We start from the raw sequence: 18319 nt of genomic DNA, 5'->3' as shown, positions 1-18319 counted from the left end.
CTAAGACACGAAACGAGCGGTTTGTGTGAGAAAACGAACAGTATTTATATCGTTTTTACCTCTTGTAACACAGCGACGTCCAAGTGATCTGAGAGCGCCCGCGCTTCCTGCTGTGTGACGTGTGCGCAGACTGGTGCATAGATAGACATAATAGATTTCGCCTTGGCCACGGCAGTTCATGAACGACAGCCGTAGCCAAGGCGAAATCTAGTGTATATATCTAAACACCAGTGTCGACAACAGAGTGTCGTTCTTCTGTTGGTGCTGACGTTACATGCTTCTTGCACTGCTGTTTTGATGCGTGAGATCATCGATGTGATTATGACACTGCACCTGCGCGAATCCACAAACTAATTGAAGTTCAGAGACTACTTGGGTGGAACTTGGACAGGGCCAGGGCACACAGGCCACTGTGGCCGTACGATGATTTTTTTTTCACGGGGCATGAAGGCCAAAGTGTAGGGCAACGGCGGCCATGGCCGCGTGGCCGCGGTATAATTCCCACCCTGGAAAGTCCATATGACTGACAGACAAGAACGGTTTGGCCTAAAAATATCAAAATTGAAACTACTGCGGAAAAAAAGACACCTACATCTTGGATGCCCTTGAGGTAAGCTAAAACATACCAAAATTTTATTTTAAAGTGAACTATCCCTTTAATTTTATTTTAAAAACCTTATGGAAGATTACAATAACTTTGCAAAATCATGTTACTACTTTTGTCTCTTTATAAAAAGGTACAATAACAACTACAATCAACAGAAGAACATTCGTCATACCACAAGGTAACACATGTAATATAAATAAACATAAAATATAATCATAATTCATATAGTAAACACAATAAATGCAAGTATGTCTTCTCTCTCACAGCCCAGACAGCAAAATGTATTTGGGCCAGATTTGGGCCAGGTCTTCATTAGCATTTGGCGCAGATCCGCTAAACAGACCTGGGCCGGGCTCATTCTTTCCAACGGCCCAATACCGGAACAGGTTGGAATTACGGATCAGACACAGATCTGGGCCAGAACTGGCCCAGTACAGTTATTAATACCATGACGTGTGGTGCAGATCTGGCCCAGATCCGCAACTCATATTTTACATCTGGGGCTCATCTGGCCCTGGTCTGTGATTCATATTTAGGCTACCAGACAATTAAGGACCAAACATCTAGTGTATCTATTCCCGCCCGCGCCCTCAGATCATTTGGACGCGGCTGTGTTCAAGAGGTAACAACGATATAAATACTGTTCGTTTTCTCACACAAACCGCTCGTTTCGTGTCTTAGGCCATCAATGTGTACTTACGATGGGGAATTGTTTAATTTGGACGATGTGTAATTGTTTTAATTTGGACTCTGTGCTTGCTCTTTGAGACAGTGACCGTATACCTGCATTATATGACTGACAGACAAGAACGGTTTGGCCTAAAAATATAAAAATTGAAACTACTGCGGAAAAAAAGACACCTACATCTTGGATGCCCTTGAGGTAAGCTAAAACATACCAAAATTTTATTTCAAAGTGAACTATCCCTTTAAGAGGATTTGTACCGAAGAGCTTACCCACACAGCAAAGGAGTCCGTGGCGGACCCGCCCTCAAGCCGCCAGATCCGCCTGACTGTCAGATTCGTTTTCGCTGCGCTAACAGGATCAGCCCCGCCTCCAGGATCGGCCCCGCCTGCGCTTTTAATCGGCGAACCCAGAACGGATCACATACGGATCCGCACTTCGGACGCGTCTTAACATGTGCCCCGCCTCCTGACGCACTGTCACCTCGCGGACTCGCTACAGACGCTGGGCGGACCCGCTGACCAAACGCGCCTAATTTCAACTGTCGCCATCGTCACAGAATCATTTTCCGCACTGTGGAAAGCTACAACCGGCAGGTCGACAAGCACGGAACACGGTAAGAATGGTTAAAATATGCTTTATTTGTACAGTTACTTAGCCTGTAACATTACCGTTCATACCGTTCAACATACCGATGATTTTATTTCTGAAATGATTGTGGCAAACCAAGTTAGCAAATTGTCATTAGCGTAGATTTGAGTAAAAATGTATTTGATAATTAATAACTTTGAGTAAAAAGCTATTTGGATGGTATATTCTTTCTCTCTGGGAGGTTAGGTGATTTAATTAACGTTAGCTGTCCGGATTTTTATCACACCCTGAGCGTGTAGGCTATTTTCTCCCCTCCAGTAACGTTAAAATGTCAGGCAAGATATTATCATGTTAGGCCTAACGTTACCTAACTTACTTTTTTTCACTGAATTTCTGGTATAACATGTCCATTTTTGTTTACATTTTGACAGTTCCACCTCCCCATGTAATGTTTCAAAAAAAAAATTAATATTATATGATACTGTGTGTGTGTGACACTGTGTGTGTGTGTGTGTGTGTGTGTGTGTGTGTGTGTGTGTTCTGTTGCAGCTTACAGTTTGTTCAAGTGCCACCAGTCTTATTTTGGAGTTTCATCTTTTCCTGACATCAGAGTAAAGTAAGATTTAATACTGTTCCAACTTGATTTAGCCAGATATTTTGTCAAATACTGACACTGGTCCACAATACAGCATTTAATACTGTACTGGTTTTGTTAGTTTGAGTCCATTTTTGTTTACATCATGACAAATATATTCTCCACCACCTCCCCATGCAGGGCTGGACTGGTAATCTGGCATACCGGGCAAATGCCCGGTGGGCCGACGTGCTTTTTGGGCCGATACATCTCATACTTTTTTTTTTTTAACGGCCCATAAAACTCGTACATCGGCGGCCCATTCGTTTTGTTTTATTTAATAGGCGGCGCTGGGTTTGTGCCGGTGTAATGCATTGGTCAAAAAAAGTAAACGTTATTTTTTCCTCTGACAGACCGGCCCATGAAACGCGTAGATCAGCGGCCCATTGGTTGTTTTCTTGATTGGGCTGGCCCAATCACAGCTTTAAAAACCTCCCCCTTTGGGCTTTGAATGAGCGTGCAGTGTCTAGTGTGTGTATCTGTCAAAAAAATAAATAAATAGTCTGAGAGAAACGCAAGGAATGTGCAGAGAAATAGTGTGTAATAGAAATAGCAGACGCTGTAAAATATGTCAATATGTTTTCTGCAGCAGCAGGACCTTCATCAGCTCTAGTGGCTGATGAGGAGGATATTGAGGAGGATCAGGAGAGTGAGATGAGAAAGTGTAGAGTCCGCGGTAAGCAGAGCTACTTTCAAAACACTTAACGTTAGGCTATGTCATGAGTGTAGGAACCCATAACCCAGTTACGCATTATTTCCACATCTGCATAGTTGACGATTACAGAAATTTACTAGAACTTTAATGAGACGCGTTTTTATCCATGTTTTCCGCCAAAATAAAAGCTTGATGCAGTTTCCATCAAAATAAAAGATCATGTGCTTATCTCTTTCAAGTATAGAAATTAGTACAAAACTAAATATAAAGTTTTCTTTATTTTTCAGTGCATTTGTTTTACAATATATGGCTATTAGGCTACTGTCATGAGATTAATATTATAACTATTATTATGTAGTAATATAGACAGACACTGTTACTAAAAGCTGTTTGAATTTTTCTTTGTTATATTTGCACACTGAATATGGGTTGGAGCTTTTAATTTTGAACCCTCAAACTGCACCAGATTGATGAATTTAACATTAAAATGCACAAAATTTTCTCACGTGCCCCCCCCCCCCCCCAAACCCCCTAGAAAAACCGAGGTCCGCCACCACAGTTTTACCAAAATTCCTGTGAGAAACACTGGTATTGCTATGCCAATGCAGCTTATATCTTGTTTTTTGGATTCATCTCTGTGTAGTATAGTTCAATTGTATTAATAAATTACAATTTTGTACTTATTTCATCTGTTAACTCCCACTCGTTTATACTCACTCATTACATGGCATTAGTGGTTTTAATGAATAGGAGTTGAACAAAAACATATTCAAGGGCGTGCAAAGATGGGTGGTGTTTACGATCATATGTAGTGGGCCAGTCTGGGCCAAAATGCCAGGGCCGATTTTCTGTCCCAGTCCAGCCCTGTCCCCATGTAATGTAGTTTCAGATAATTATTTCATATCATATTAAGATACTGTGTGTGTGTGTGTGTGTGTGTGTGTGTGTGTGTGTGTTCTGTTGCAGCTTACAGTTCACAGTTCGTTCAAGTGCCACCAGTCTTATTTTGGAGTTTCATCTTTTCCTGACATCAGAGTAAAGTAAGATTTAATACTGTTCCAACTTGATTTAGCCAGATATGTTGTCAAATACTGACACTGGTCCACACTACAGCATTTAAATTGTCAAGGCTTAAAAATGTGCAAATTATCAACTTGAAGATGCAGAACTGGTCCAATGGGGCAGGTGAAAGTTCCTGCAACTGGCCCAAAGTATCTTTCACGCTGGCCCCGGGCCATCAGGCAGTCCTTATTGTCGAGCCCTGCTGTATAATTATTTTTGAAAACACTAAAATTTTTGGTTATTTTCCACAACTCACTAGTTGCAATGTGTATTTTGTGTTTCTGTTACGTTTCTTTTAGATAAAATGAATAGAAAAACTGTACCTGTCTCCAGCTCCACCTTAAGACAGTAAGTTCTTCAGCAACTTCACTGTAAGTTTACAGTTCATTGTTGATTTAGTTGAGTTCAGTAAGGCCACATTTATACTGCAGGTCTTGATGCCCAATTCCGATTTGTTGACCATATCTGAATTTCTTTTATTTTTTGGACCAGCTTCTTTAATTTAAAAGTGACCCATATGCAATTACACCATGCACTTGGTGAAATAACCCAAGGTAGACATACTGACCTGTTCTTGAAACAGGAAGTTAAATTTATCTGGTGCTGTTTGTTACTTCCTTCTCGTTTAAGGATGTTTGGTGACACAAAATTGGTACAGTGATGGAGTTACCTATTGGCCAAACTACAAAAATGATGAGAGAGTGAACGGGGCAGTGAAAAATTCTGAGGAACCTGGACCTGACTGGAAAAAATATGATGCCAGAGTTATTAAATCATGTGGTATGCTATTTTCTTTTTAAATAATCTAAATGGCTTTTGTAAGCAAATATCAAAGTATTTTGCTAATATGTTATATGGGAAGAAAATCCTTTTAATTACATTCTTCTCATATTGTTCTGTTGTCTATAGATCTGTTCTTTTTTACTCTATTAGTTTGAAGGTCTACTGAAGTTTAACATGTAGGCTAGGCTATTTATTTTTTAGATGACTACTTTGTGGCACAACAACTCTTGAAGAAAGCTCTAAATTGCAACACATCAGATCTACAGTCTGAAGAAGAGGAGGAGATTCGGCCAAAAAGAAGGCCAAAGCCGATGTTAGTATATGTATATTATCCTTTATATTTTACATTAACTTTTTGGCCTCTATATTTTCTCAAAAACATAATTTAGTGTTATGATATGATGAACCCGACAACCACCACACGTAAAGCAAGCTGAAATAGAGTTAAATGGACAGTATGTTTTCTGGTTTCTCAGAGAAACCATTCTCAACCAATTACATTGATTTACAACTTAAGTTCTTAGGCCAGTGAAAATGTTTATGTAATTACATGTACATTTATGCATTTGGCAGACATTTTATCCAAAGCAACTTACATTGCATTTTAAGGTACACATTTACATTCCTATCAGTTCTTGCTTTCCCTGGGAATTGAACCCATGACCTTAGCATTGCAAACGCCAACACTCTACTGTTTTTAATCTAGTTTTATTCAATGAAAACCTTTTTTTTTTTGTCACGCTGTATAATGGTTAAAATTATAATCACTTAATTTTAGTTGAGCTTCTGTTTGTGCCAAATTCTTTAAGGATTCTATTAAAATCTGTAGTTTTCTTATGTCTCATTAGAACTACAGAAACGCGACCCGATCTTACATAACGTGTTTATAGCAGATAAAGGACCGCAAAGCGGAGGCAGAAGTGCCTTTCACCCTGTTACGACTTGACATTATTTTAATTTAAAAAAAGAATTGTCTATCCTCTAAAAAACAACAACCTGGTAGCTTCAATGTGATTTCATGACATGTAATGAAAATCTGCTTATGTATTACAGGTGCTGTGAGAAAGAGCCATGTCTCCCGTGCCGCCACCGATGACGACATTACAAAACATGTAATCCCGTGGTTCAACCTGGCATCAGATAGGGGAAGCTCAAGGAGCCGGAGACCCTGTCAGCAAACCTTGACCCAACAGTAGTGAAAAAAAATACTTTATCATTTTAGTGTAATGTTTTTCACTAAATAAAAATGTTCTTGGTGCAATTTATGGTTGATTTCATTTTTTCTGTAATGTCTATTCAATGTATACATGAATAAAACATTAAAAAAAATAGTAAATACATTTATAGTCTGTAATAACCTATTTTGTTATTGTTAGTTGGCTAAAAATTATCAATGTTTAATGATTTCATGTTTTATTCATATTAAGGCAGATACATTAATAACTATTCAAGCTTTTATAGAGCAATCCAGTCCACCATTAGATTTTAAATATATCTGTAGCTATAGGTTAGTTTTGGCCAGATAATCAGGCAGTGTGGGGAAAAAAGTGGCATTGCAGGCGGAATTTTATGAACGGGTCCAAAACGGACCCGGGCCAGATACGATGCTCATATGACCGGGTCCAAAACGTACCCGGAGCGGATATGCGGCTCATTCGCGGATCCAAAGCGAAGCCGGGGCGGATGTACTCATTTATGTACGGATACGCAAAGGGACCGCAGCGGTGTCGGACCGGATCTGCGAGCCGCCACCGCGGCGTACCCGGCGCGGTGTGCAAGTGGACGCAGTTTCGGATCCGCTTTCTGGATCCGTTCCGGAGTTCACTGTACCTCCGCGGCGGATGCGTTTCGTAGTCAGTTTGCTGTCTGGGTAGTGACAACTTTAACATTTGATCACTCACATTTCACAGTTTATGCTAAATTAATGTTTTTGTTAGATAATGTTGCATAAATAAGAGATATAAATGAATGGTTTTAATTACTTTTCACTCAGATGTTGATTTTGGTTTAATGTTGCACATAATATTTAGTTTGGGCTACTTCTGTATTATTTTTCTTAATGTGTCGTAATGTCGAATGTCCAACTTGGAAGTGGGATCTTCTCAGTTTAACCCCCTGAGGTCGGCGCAATAGGCTCGTTTTTTTCCTTAATGTGGCGATCGGGTTTAGAAACAGGGACACCAAATGAATAAACCAACTACGCCACCCTGGGGGCTTATTACCAGGGAATCGCCCTAAACAAATTAGGAGCACACAAGGCTCACAGGCTCATATTGGTTGGAGTCAGGCATGAGACATGGGTGAAGGATACAAACAATAAAATCACTTTATTGATTAAAATGATACAAACAATAAAAAAAAAATAAAAAAAAGAAAGTCATCAGAAAAAGGATATTCAAAATTGGACACTCCTGGCGACGGAAATTGGGAACGGCAGCCAAATTACTCCACCCAAGGGGCCTCCCTATTCTCCTAAAAGAAAAGAAACAAAGAAAACCACAAACACACGTGCACTCACACTGCACTCAGTCAAACACCTCCGGGTGGCACAGCAATCACTCCAAAATACCACCACCAAGATGAGGAGGGCTGCCGCCCTTAGTTTCCTTGCCGCCCAGGCCTACAATAAACACACATCAGACTCATACACCACAAAATAAAGAAAACAAAAGGAAAAAAAACAAGAAATACACAAAAACAATTGTTTGACCCAAATGCACAATGTTCGTCTCAAACCAGTATGATAAGCATTCTCATCATATACATTCCAGATGATCGTCACCTCACAACATTGTTGAATTTTACACGTTCACCACTTAAATCAGGGTACTCTCATGAGAACAATTGGATAACCGGATATCCTAGACAGCATCAGGAAAAAACAGACCAGGGGCCTCATTTATAAAACTGTGCATAGGAACCTTACTAAAAGTGTACGTGCGCCCGAAAGCCAAAAATGGTGTACGCAAAAAAATATGCAGACTTATAAAACCGTTCGTACGCCAGAACCTGCGCAGAATTCACTTTATAAATCCTAGTCAGCGGAAGATTGTGCGCACATGCGTCTCCTCCCCGAAATAACCATATATGGAGCTTACAACTGCCTAGTTTTACTATGCATATCCTCATTTGCATATAATTATTCATCCACGTGATAACGTTTAACGGTACAAGACACATTACATTAATAAAAATCAAGTAGTTGTCTATCCTTGCCTTGTTTTTGAATACATAAATCAAATAGTGTAAAATACATTTCAGAGAAAGTTTTTTTCTCAATCTTTTCCACTGGCCGAATTGTATTTTTAATTGATTTCTATTTTTAATGGAAACGGATAGACCTTGTGCATTATTTGCACTAAACTATTTTCTCAGACAATCTGGTATTATCATGATAAGCAATTATCTCTGTGGTTAAAACATTAAAACACAGCACGCTACAGGAAAAGTGTTCAAAAGCATCGCATCCACAACAAATATTTCTATTGATTGAATATAAAAAATGTTGTAACTTCTCAGTATGATTTCATGTTTAAGTGTTTAAATATTTGAATGGCATATTTAATCTAAATGTTTATATCAGAAGTAAAACATAGTTTAAATCATTATTTTATTTATTTAAACTGCGTCAGTTTCACTAAACGGCCCAACGCGCTCGCTGGCGCGGACATTTAAGAAGGGATGAATATTTGCTTCAAGTGACAGGCTTGGTGAGTGAAATTATATTTGTATTATCTTTCTCCATGTTTAATTTTCTTTAGATTTTCTGTCTAAAAGTGACCAAAAAGACACTAATCTCCAGCTCACCATCGGTGTCGCCAAACTGCTCCATCTCCAAAACGTTCGTACGCATGGGTCAGAGTTTGCGTGCAGGTGCGCAAATTTTCCCGCCAAGTTTGTTTTTATAAATCACAACTTATGCGTCGAAAGTGGCGTACGCCTCTTTCAGGGCCTGTTTTGTGCGTACGCAACGGTTATAAATGAGGCCCCAGGTGTTTGTTTAACTCGTACCGGGCCACAAAGACCGCACTTGAGCCAAAAAGAAAGAATTAAACAAAACACACATTCACATAATAAATAGACCAAAAAAAGAGGAAAACTTAAATCAAAACAACATGAACAGTGATGACTAAGAATAATGAGCATCAAAAGCCACTTTAAATACAGCTCCTTACATTCTGAGTACCCAATATCAAATCCCGGGCAATGAAAACGTCCACACCAGTTCACATGGAATGAAAGAGAAAAGTTAACGTTATTGGTGCCGTTGAGGCCGGAGATGTCGCAGTGACCCTAGTCAATAAGGCTACACAGCAGAGCAGCACGCAGTAAGTTTGTGGTCGCTCAGCAGTGGTATATCCGTGAAATCAAGCCAAACAGCAGCACGCAGTAAGTTTGTGGTCGCTCAGCAGTTTATGTTGAACCGGACTTCTGATTAAAGCGTCCAGTGAACGACAATGATGACGAAACAACCCACCATAACCTTAAACAGGCATATGAAACACACCTGAACAGCACGTCATTAAAGAACCACGAAACTCATCCGCTTCTCTAGAAGTTCGCACAACAACGAGCGCCGCCGAATGTATGCCGATTAGTTCCCCTGTCCACTACAACAAAGAAGTCCACATCACCCAGTGCCACAGGAATCATTTGCAACAGAGTCGCTAACCAGCAGCTCTTACCTCTCCAGCTCTTGCACACCGCGCCGGAACAACAACAATGACATGACGTCACGTGTAATGCCCTCACAGGTACCGTACACCAACCGCATTTATAGTCCTCATAACTAGAGCTAAATCACCATCCAGCCAGCGTTAATAGGCGGAGCTAATGCCTACTGCTACATTAACAGTGAAAAAAAATAAAATAAATAGATTAACTTTTATCTTATATGTTTGTGTTATACATCAATCGATCCTGTTAAGTGTGTATTATTTTTGTGTATACTCACAATAAAAAACAAAGTGTTGTGCTTTTCGCCAAATAAAGAAAAATAAACATGATGCGAGTTCTGCCTTCTCTCTGTCAGTGAAGTCCATTCTGAAACGCGTCCGAAAATGAACCACCCAGCTAACAAAAAAAGGTCCCCAGAACGTCCCCTAAATGGCCTGTGCGAACGTCCCCCCGAACGTCCCCATGTGGAGTCCGCTTGATGTCCCGCGGGCGTTCGCAAAGACGTCCTCCGTACGTTCAAGAGGACATTCATAGGACCACCAGCGGCCATTCGGAACGTTTAGGGGACTTTCGTGTTTAGTCCCCTGAATATCATTTTATTTTATTCTACTTGGCTAACCAAAGAAAACAGACACGTTGTAAGGAACAAAGTAAATGTATTTTATTTGAACAATTGTAAAGGTGTTGTGCTCTTTCCGTGTGTGTGTGTGTGTGTGTGTGTGTCCCAGCTAACAAGGGACGTCCACCGGACTTTTCGAACGTCCCCTTAGGTCCGCATTTGGTCCGCTTTGTAACGTTCACTGACGGACGTTCGCATTTGGTCCGCTTTGTAACGTTCGCTGACGGACGTCCCGATGACGTTCGCATTTGGTCCGCTTTGTAACGTTCGGGGACGGACATTCCGATGACGTTCGCATTTGGTCCGCTTTGTAACATTCGCTGACGGACATTCCGATGACGTTCGCATTTGGTCCACTTTGTAACGTTCGCTGACGGACGTTCTGAGGACATTTGTCCGGGCCAGTTTACGAATGTCCCTTTTTCGTCCCTCACCTGCCATTTCCATGACAACACTTGCAAAATCCAGTCACCCATGCGTTTGCTTTTATCATCAGAACTGACACCTTGCAACTCAGATCAAGAATAATTAAGCTAAAATATAAATGCAAATAAACTATAGAAAACATATTATTTGAATTAATTGTAAAATTAAGTTCATGTTAAAAATGTTAGTGTTTTAATGTTAATGTTAAGATAACGTAATGCTACTTAGTAACTTCTATCACTAATTAAAGTTCAGCATTATAATTTAAACATCAAAAACATGATACTTGATTCAATTGAATATAAGCTACAATTTGCATTCATGCATGAAGAAAATAAGGTTGAATCCCAGGACAGAGCTCTAAAAGAATGCATCGACTTCAGAAAATGTGAAGACTGGAAAAGCACATTTCTGGGAAGAAAGTGGAAAATAACACAGGTAAGACAAATAAAATTATCCTAACTGTCCTATCCTATCCTAAATTATCAAACTGTCGGTCAGGCGAAGGTGACGGGTTTTATTCAAAAGAAGTTATTTTAGGAAAAATATTATTCCAATTATTGCACTTAAGACTGATAGCACATGCAGCTCAAATAACAAAAAAAAGTGTAATATAGCTACACTGGGAGAAACGAGCAAGTGACGATCAAGTGCACCTAAGCGAGTGACGTCATTCCTTATGTTACGCAACATATCCATGGCAACGCTCAGCTGCGTAGTGACAGTTGACGGTCCTCCTCAGACGCAGCCTTGTGTTTTCTCTTTCGTCTGTCTAAAAGGTATTTTTAATTTTTAGATTAGTATACATTAGTTACCGTAACCACTGTCCATCTTTAAATTATATGAAAATGTTACCTTTTAAAGCGTTTGCTGAAGTTGTCCGCCGTGTACTGCTGCTAACCGTTATGCTAACACTACGAAGCTAACGTTATCTGTTAAGATGAGATGAGACGACTTTATATTTCACATGGATATATTATATAGACATATAAAATCATAACACTAGTGAATGTGTTCATTTTGTTGTTTTAGGTAGAAAGCCAAGGGGAAGAATTCCCATCGGACTAACCCCACAGCTGATGACAAACACACACACAGCTGCCAGCGCGTTTGAAGACACACACACACACACACACACACACACACACACTCACGGAAAGAGCACAACACCTTTACAATTGTTCAAATAAAATATTTACTTTGTTCCTTACAACGTGTCTGTTTTCTTTGGTTAGCCAGAAGTAGAATAAAATAAAATGATAATCAGGGGACTAAACGCGAAAGTCCCCTAAACGTTCCGAATGGCCGCTGGTGGTCCTGTGAATGTCCTCTTGAACATATGGAGGACGTCTTTGCGAACGTCCGCGGGACATCAAGCGGACTCCACGGGGGGACGTTCGCACAGGCCATTTAGGGGACGTTCTGGGGACCTTTTTTTGTTAGCTGGGGTGTGTGTGTGTGTGTGTGTGTGTGTGTCTTCAAACGCGCTGGCAGCTGTGCGTGTGTTTGTCATCAGCTGTGGGGTTAGTCCGACCCAGCAAACACAGAACGTTCCCCTAACGTTCCCGTTTGGTTCCCATTTGGTTATTTTTTTGGGAACCAAACAAGAACGTTCTGGGAACGTTCCCTGTAGGTTATTTTTAGGATCTTTGTTTATAACATTAAGGGAACGTTCCCAGAACGTTCCCTGTAGGTTATTTTTAGGTTTAAATTTATAACCTAAAGAGAACGTTCTGGGAACATTCCCTGTAGGTTATTTTTAGGATATATTTTTATAACTTTAAGGGAACGTTCCCAGAACGTTCCCTGTAGGTTATTTTTAGGTTTAAATTTATAACCTAAAGAGAACGTTCTGGGAACATTCCCTGTAGGTTATTTTTAGGATCTATTTTTATAACTTTAAGGGAACGTTCCCAGAACGTTCCCTGTAAGTTATTTTTAGGTTTAAATTTATAACCTAAAGAGAACGTTCTGGGAACGTTCCCTGCAGGTTGTTATTTAATAACCTAAAGAGAACCTTCCCAGAACGTTCCCTGCAGGTTATTTTTAGGTTTAATTTTTATAACCTAAAGAGAACCTTCCCAGAACGTTTCCTTGCAGGTTTTAGGTTTTATTTTTATAACCTAAAGAGAACGTTCTGGGAACGTTCTCTGCAGGTTATTATTTTAATATCACTTAGCCTACTATTAACAGGCAGATTACCAACTGACAACGTCGTCAGTACGGTCCCCTAAGGTTATAAGATAACCAACAACGTTCAGATCTATTCGCAATAACTTTTTATTAATGATATTTTAAATTATGTTATATTTTAATTCTATGTTTATTTAAATGCTGCATGACTTTGAAGTGTTTTAATGCGCATGCGCGTGATCAAACACTGGAGCACGTGCGCTGCGCGAGAGCAGATGGAAACGTCATCGACAACTGACAAACAACAAAACTCCCGTCTCTCGCTGTTGGTTTCACTGCTTTCAGGTAAGTTTAGACAACAAAATCTCACAAATAATACACACAAACGCCCCTGACACATTTCTTACGTGTAATTGACACGCTTCTGTTAAATATTTATTTTAAAGAAATGGTTTTATGTCTTTGAAAAAGTCCGTTAGCATCTACGCTAGCTAACCGTTTTCAAAAGACAACGTTAGGCCTAAGTTACGTTAAGTTGAGGTCTTATTTATGAAAGTTTGGGTTTTTAAACACATATTTAGTGTAGATAACAGTTTTTGATAGTTTTGCTGGTAATTTGTCAATGGGAAGTAAGCTAATTTATTTAGGCTAACCAAAAAGAATGCACTGTATTGTTAACTTAATCAGTGACGTTACTTACCAATATTGCTAAAATGTGATTTCAGAATAGCGAGAGAAAAAATAAAACTCTACAACAAGGGGTGAGTTATTGTTTAATCATGATGATAATTCCATATGCATTTATTTCACAATATATTATCTTAAGATTTGTATATATTTATCTTTTCTGCATTTCACCTCTGTTCTAGCTTGGTTCCTTGTAATTAACCTATCACATGTAATATTTTTGGCTCTGTGACAAACAGCATGTTATGTTCCTAGATCATCATGCTGTGATGGCCTGCTGCACTCCCTGTCCAAGAAAATCTCTATGAACCATATGACTAGTAAGCAAAACCACCTCAAACATGCAGTGCACTGCTGTTCAAAGGTTTGGGGTCTGTAAGATTTATGCTTTTGAAATAAGTCTCACATTTTAAAATCATTAACCCCAAGTTTTTTCAGTGAGATTGTCCTTGAGAAGCCTGTAAGCTAAATAATCAGCTAAATAATAGGCGACTAATACAATATTATAATGGTCATAGTTATAATAATTCATTTAACTATTATGATAACATGATATCCTGATGATTACTATATTTTATTTTATTTCTTTAGGTCTGTTTTGAATTATGTTGGCCAATGAGACTGACAACATACTGTCCAACTCAAAGGTATTTATGTATTTTTTTTAATTTTTTTTATTGATCAATACTGAAATTCTTTGTACTTTTAAATGCGGTTCAGGGGGTCGACAACTTTAGGCAGTTATTTTTCACAGATTTATTTATTTAATGTTTATTTGACAGGGACAAATGCATAGAACATTGCTTTATAAAAAATACAAAGTATATGCCATGCATACAGGTTTATAGCCATGACTAATTTGCAACCCCTAGATATCTTGGGCAGCTGTGGCTCATACTCTTAGCCTTTAAAAATGTTTGAATTGATATCCCCAATGCAATATCAGGGGGTAAATATATCATTAGAGTTCTTAAAGTTATGGCTTTGCTCTTGTTACCAGATGAGATAAAATCCCTATTGTTTGGCCCTGTATTCTTCAGGACAAGACCTTGATGCCATCCACAGTCAGTAGATGAAGAAGGTGAGTTTAGCCGAATTCAGTTCTCTTTCACTTTTTTTTTTTAGCTTAAACAGACACGTGCACGCAAAATGAAGTCAAAATGGCGAGTTTCCTCTTGTCTTGTGTTTTAAACAGAAAGAAAACGGATGCGTGTCATTTATATTAGTTCTGCGCATTCGTCTTAAAGGGACAGCAGCCTAACGTACCCGCAGCTGTTTGTGTCGCCAATGGTGATCAAACATCAAAAGAGAAAATGACTTGTAGCTTTAGCAAAGATACATTAATTTTATAGTTATTTTATTTTTACACTGAAGACTTATTTTACATTTTGATAAATCAATTTCTGTACCTGATAAGTTAGATTTAACTGAAAAACATAATGCACTGCTTATTTCAACTGTGTTTTTCTTCTATTGTATTAATCTATGCTTGTTATCTATTGTAATTTTCTATGCAGGTTCACTCCTCTACAAAATCCCCCCAATAGAGGTTATGCGGAGCGCCCAGCGGTTGAACCGGAAAGAGGTCTAAGCATTTCCGCTTTTCACTTCCGTACACATCTGCAGCGGTAGGTGATCTCTGAGTTTACTGTTAATTTTTGCTTATTACACTAAAATTCTTACTTCTGTTTTAATTAAAATGTCACGAAGGCTAAAATATCAGAAAAGGGAACATCCGAACAGCAGTTTTTGTTGTGTGCCGGTCTGCTCTATGTCGGGGAAAATGAGTAGTACAAATAGGTTCTGTACTCATAAAGTGACGTCAACATCAGCAGTAGCATTCGCCGTCAGGCAAGTGTTATTTAAATAAACTCCTGATGTACTTACAAACTTTCCAATGCCTCGTTTAATGAGTACAGAACCTATTTGTACTACTGTAGTAGTTTGGTACCATTCTGGGCATTATTAGTGGGGTAATTTACCAGATACAAACCTGGAGCCGTTAGCGCATGCACTAAACCATACGGCTGATATCTCTAAATAAACTCTAAATTTTTCAATATTGTGCAGCACTAATATTGAGCATATCTTAAAGTGAACCTGGAATGATAATTTGTGATACCAGATGAGATGTATGTATGATAGATTTTGAACTGTACTATTTTTTTTATTTCAGGTTTTCTGGGATCCCAGCGGAAGGCATCAAGGCATCAGATGTTGGCCTGGACAGATGCACCTGTAAACTACACCGACCTTTGCTTTTGCATGGATGGCTGATTATTACCATGTTCTGTGAGGGTTTCATTATAGCAAAACTGAGCACCTGTGACAGTGGAATTTGTAGGTGTAAAGTCACAGAGATTAAAAAAAAAAAATTGATAGCAGTTTCAAACTTTTTTTCACTTTCTTTCTCATAAACAACACAGCAGTTACAGGTTTTCAAATTCTTCATTGGAGGTGAGACTTGTACATAAAAGGTAGAGCGAATTCGCAGGTCAGAGTTCACTAGACTTAAATATTATTTTCTCTGTTTTTTATTTGACTTCAGAGAGAGAGGCTTAATATGGGTATCCTTACCCCTATATAAAACATTCCTTTTTTGATTTGTAGTCTGAAATAATAAATAGTGCAATATAAATAAATGCAATGTAGTGTTTTGAAATATATAAATTTTTCTATACACATTGATGCTGAAATATCTGAATAAATACATGATACCAGCAGCGCTCGTGCTCATATCTCCTACAGCTTGTGATCCCAATTGTGATCCACAATCCCACCTCACTCTTTTCATTTGCTCCAGATGAATATTAATGCCATTACAGGGCTTGAATTTTGGCATGGGATTGTGTGTCCATGTAACGCGTTGTCTTTTTATTTTCTTGTTAAATTTGCAGATGGTGTTGGGAGTTTAAATGTTTTGAGCGGAGTGAAGATTGGCACATTCATGTATATTGTATATAAATGAATACTTTTTCAACTTTATAGCCAAAGTTATAGGCTACAGTTTGCAAAAAGATAGTTTTAATTAAAATGTTTGTGTAGTTTTATTTATTGAAATATTTTCATGTTTGAAATATTAAATGTAAATTACTGTTCCTGAATACATTTTGCTAACGCTGTTTTTAATGACTTATTTTAGGTTGATAATTAAACAATGAATAAACAAAAACATGGATTGTGTGCTGATTTATTTATTTAATACAAACTGATTGATTTACTTATTAATGATAGTTTCTGTAAATTCAATTTATTGTAATAATATATTCATAGGATTCTTAAGTGTTTGAACAATAAACAATGTAGAATATGTTGTTTGTAGACCTATAATTTGTGTACAGGCATATCAGGATGTGTAGACGTTAGGAGAACGTTCCGAGAACGTTCTGGGAACCTTTCGGCAACGTTCCGGGAACGTTCCCCTAACCTTCCGGGAACGTTACGAGAACCTTGCGGGAACCTTTCGGGAACGTTCTGGGAACCTTTCGGGAACGTTCCGGGAACGTTCCCCTAACCTATAGGGAACGTTCTATTAACGTAAAGAAAACTTTCCTGGCTAACCAATAGGGAACGTTCTTGGGAACGTTCTGGGAACCAAAAACTAACGTTCCCAGAACGTTCCCAGAACGTTAAATTGTTAGCTGGGGATGGGCTTTCTACCTAAAACAACAAAATGAACACATTCAGTAGCTAGTGATTTTATATGTCTATATAATATATCCATGTGAAATATAAAGTCGTCTCATCTCATCTTAACAGATAACGTTAGCTTCGTAGTGTTAGCATAACGGTTAGCAGCGGTACACGGCGGACAACTGCAGCAAACGCTTTAAAAGGTAACATTTTCATATAATTTAAAGATGGACAGTGGTTACGGTAACTAATGTATACTAATCTAAAAATTAAAAATACCTTTTAGACAGAAGAAAGAGAAAACACAAGGCTGTGTCTGAGGATGACCCTCAACTGTCACTACGCAGCTGAGCGTTGCCATGGATACATGCTGCGTGCGCGTACCATAACATAAGGAATGACGTCACTCGCTTAGGCGCACTTGATCGTCACTTGCTTGTTTCTCCCAGTGTAGCTATATTACACTTTTTTTTGTTATTTGAGCTGCATGTGCTATCAGTCTTAAGTGCAATAAGTGGAATAATATTTTTCCTAAAATAACTTCTTTTGAATAAAACCCGTCACCTTCGCCTGACCAACAGTTTGATAATTTAGGATAGGATATAGGACAGTTAGGATAATTTTATTTGTCTTACCTGTGTTATTTTCCACTTTCTTCCCAGAAATGTGCTATTCCATTCTTCACGTTTTCTGAAGTCGATGCATTCTTTTAGAGCTCTGTCCTGGGATTCAACCTTATTTTCTTCATGCATGAATGTAAATTGTAGCTTATATTCAATTGAATCTAGTATCATGTTTTTGATGTTTAAATTAATGCTGAAAACAGACTCATGATTTGATTACATCTTTAATTAGTGATAGAAGTTACTAAGTAGCATTAAGTTATTATCTTAACATTAACATTAAAACACTAACATTTTTAACATGAACTTAATTTTACAATTAATTCAAATAATATGTTTACTATAGTTTATATGCATTTATATTTAGCTTAATTATTCTTTTGTCTGAGTTGCAAGGTGTCAGGTCTGATGATAAAAGCAAACGCATGGGTGACTGGATTTTGCAAGTGTTGTCATGGAAATGGCAGGTGAGGGACGAAAAAGGGACGTTCGTAAACTGGCCCG

General features: G+C 38.5%; 2 long non-coding RNA genes across 4 annotated transcripts; both read left to right on the top strand.

The window, feature by feature from the left end:
- Positions 1-1383: 1383 nt before the first annotated feature.
- On the top strand, positions 1384-5299 carry LOC311081163. Of its 2 annotated transcripts, none has more exons than XR_014605810.1 (6): positions 1384-1490; positions 2433-2494; positions 4139-4212; positions 4534-4582; positions 4865-5014; positions 5219-5299. It is a non-coding gene; the product is annotated as an uncharacterized lncRNA (long non-coding RNA). The 2 variants fall into 2 exon arrangements; XR_014605811.1 differs by lacking the exon at positions 1384-1490 and adding an exon at positions 1567-1908.
- A 7388-nt stretch (positions 5300-12687) lies between these two features.
- LOC311081161 lies at positions 12688-17199 on the top strand. Of its 2 annotated transcripts, none has more exons than XR_014605807.1 (6): positions 12688-13633; positions 13815-13879; positions 14151-14206; positions 14600-14640; positions 15077-15187; positions 15736-17199. It is a non-coding gene; the product is annotated as an uncharacterized lncRNA (long non-coding RNA). The 2 variants fall into 2 exon arrangements; XR_014605808.1 differs by having other exon boundaries at positions 14560-14640.
- Positions 17200-18319: the final 1120 nt, after the last annotated feature.

This window comes from Abramis brama (genome assembly GCF_963993115.1).
Source record: "Abramis brama genome assembly, chromosome: 4".
Lineage (NCBI taxonomy): Eukaryota > Metazoa > Chordata > Actinopteri > Cypriniformes > Leuciscidae > Abramis > Abramis brama.
Note: the sequence above shows the minus strand (reverse complement) of the source record. Positions and strands in the feature narration are given on the sequence as shown.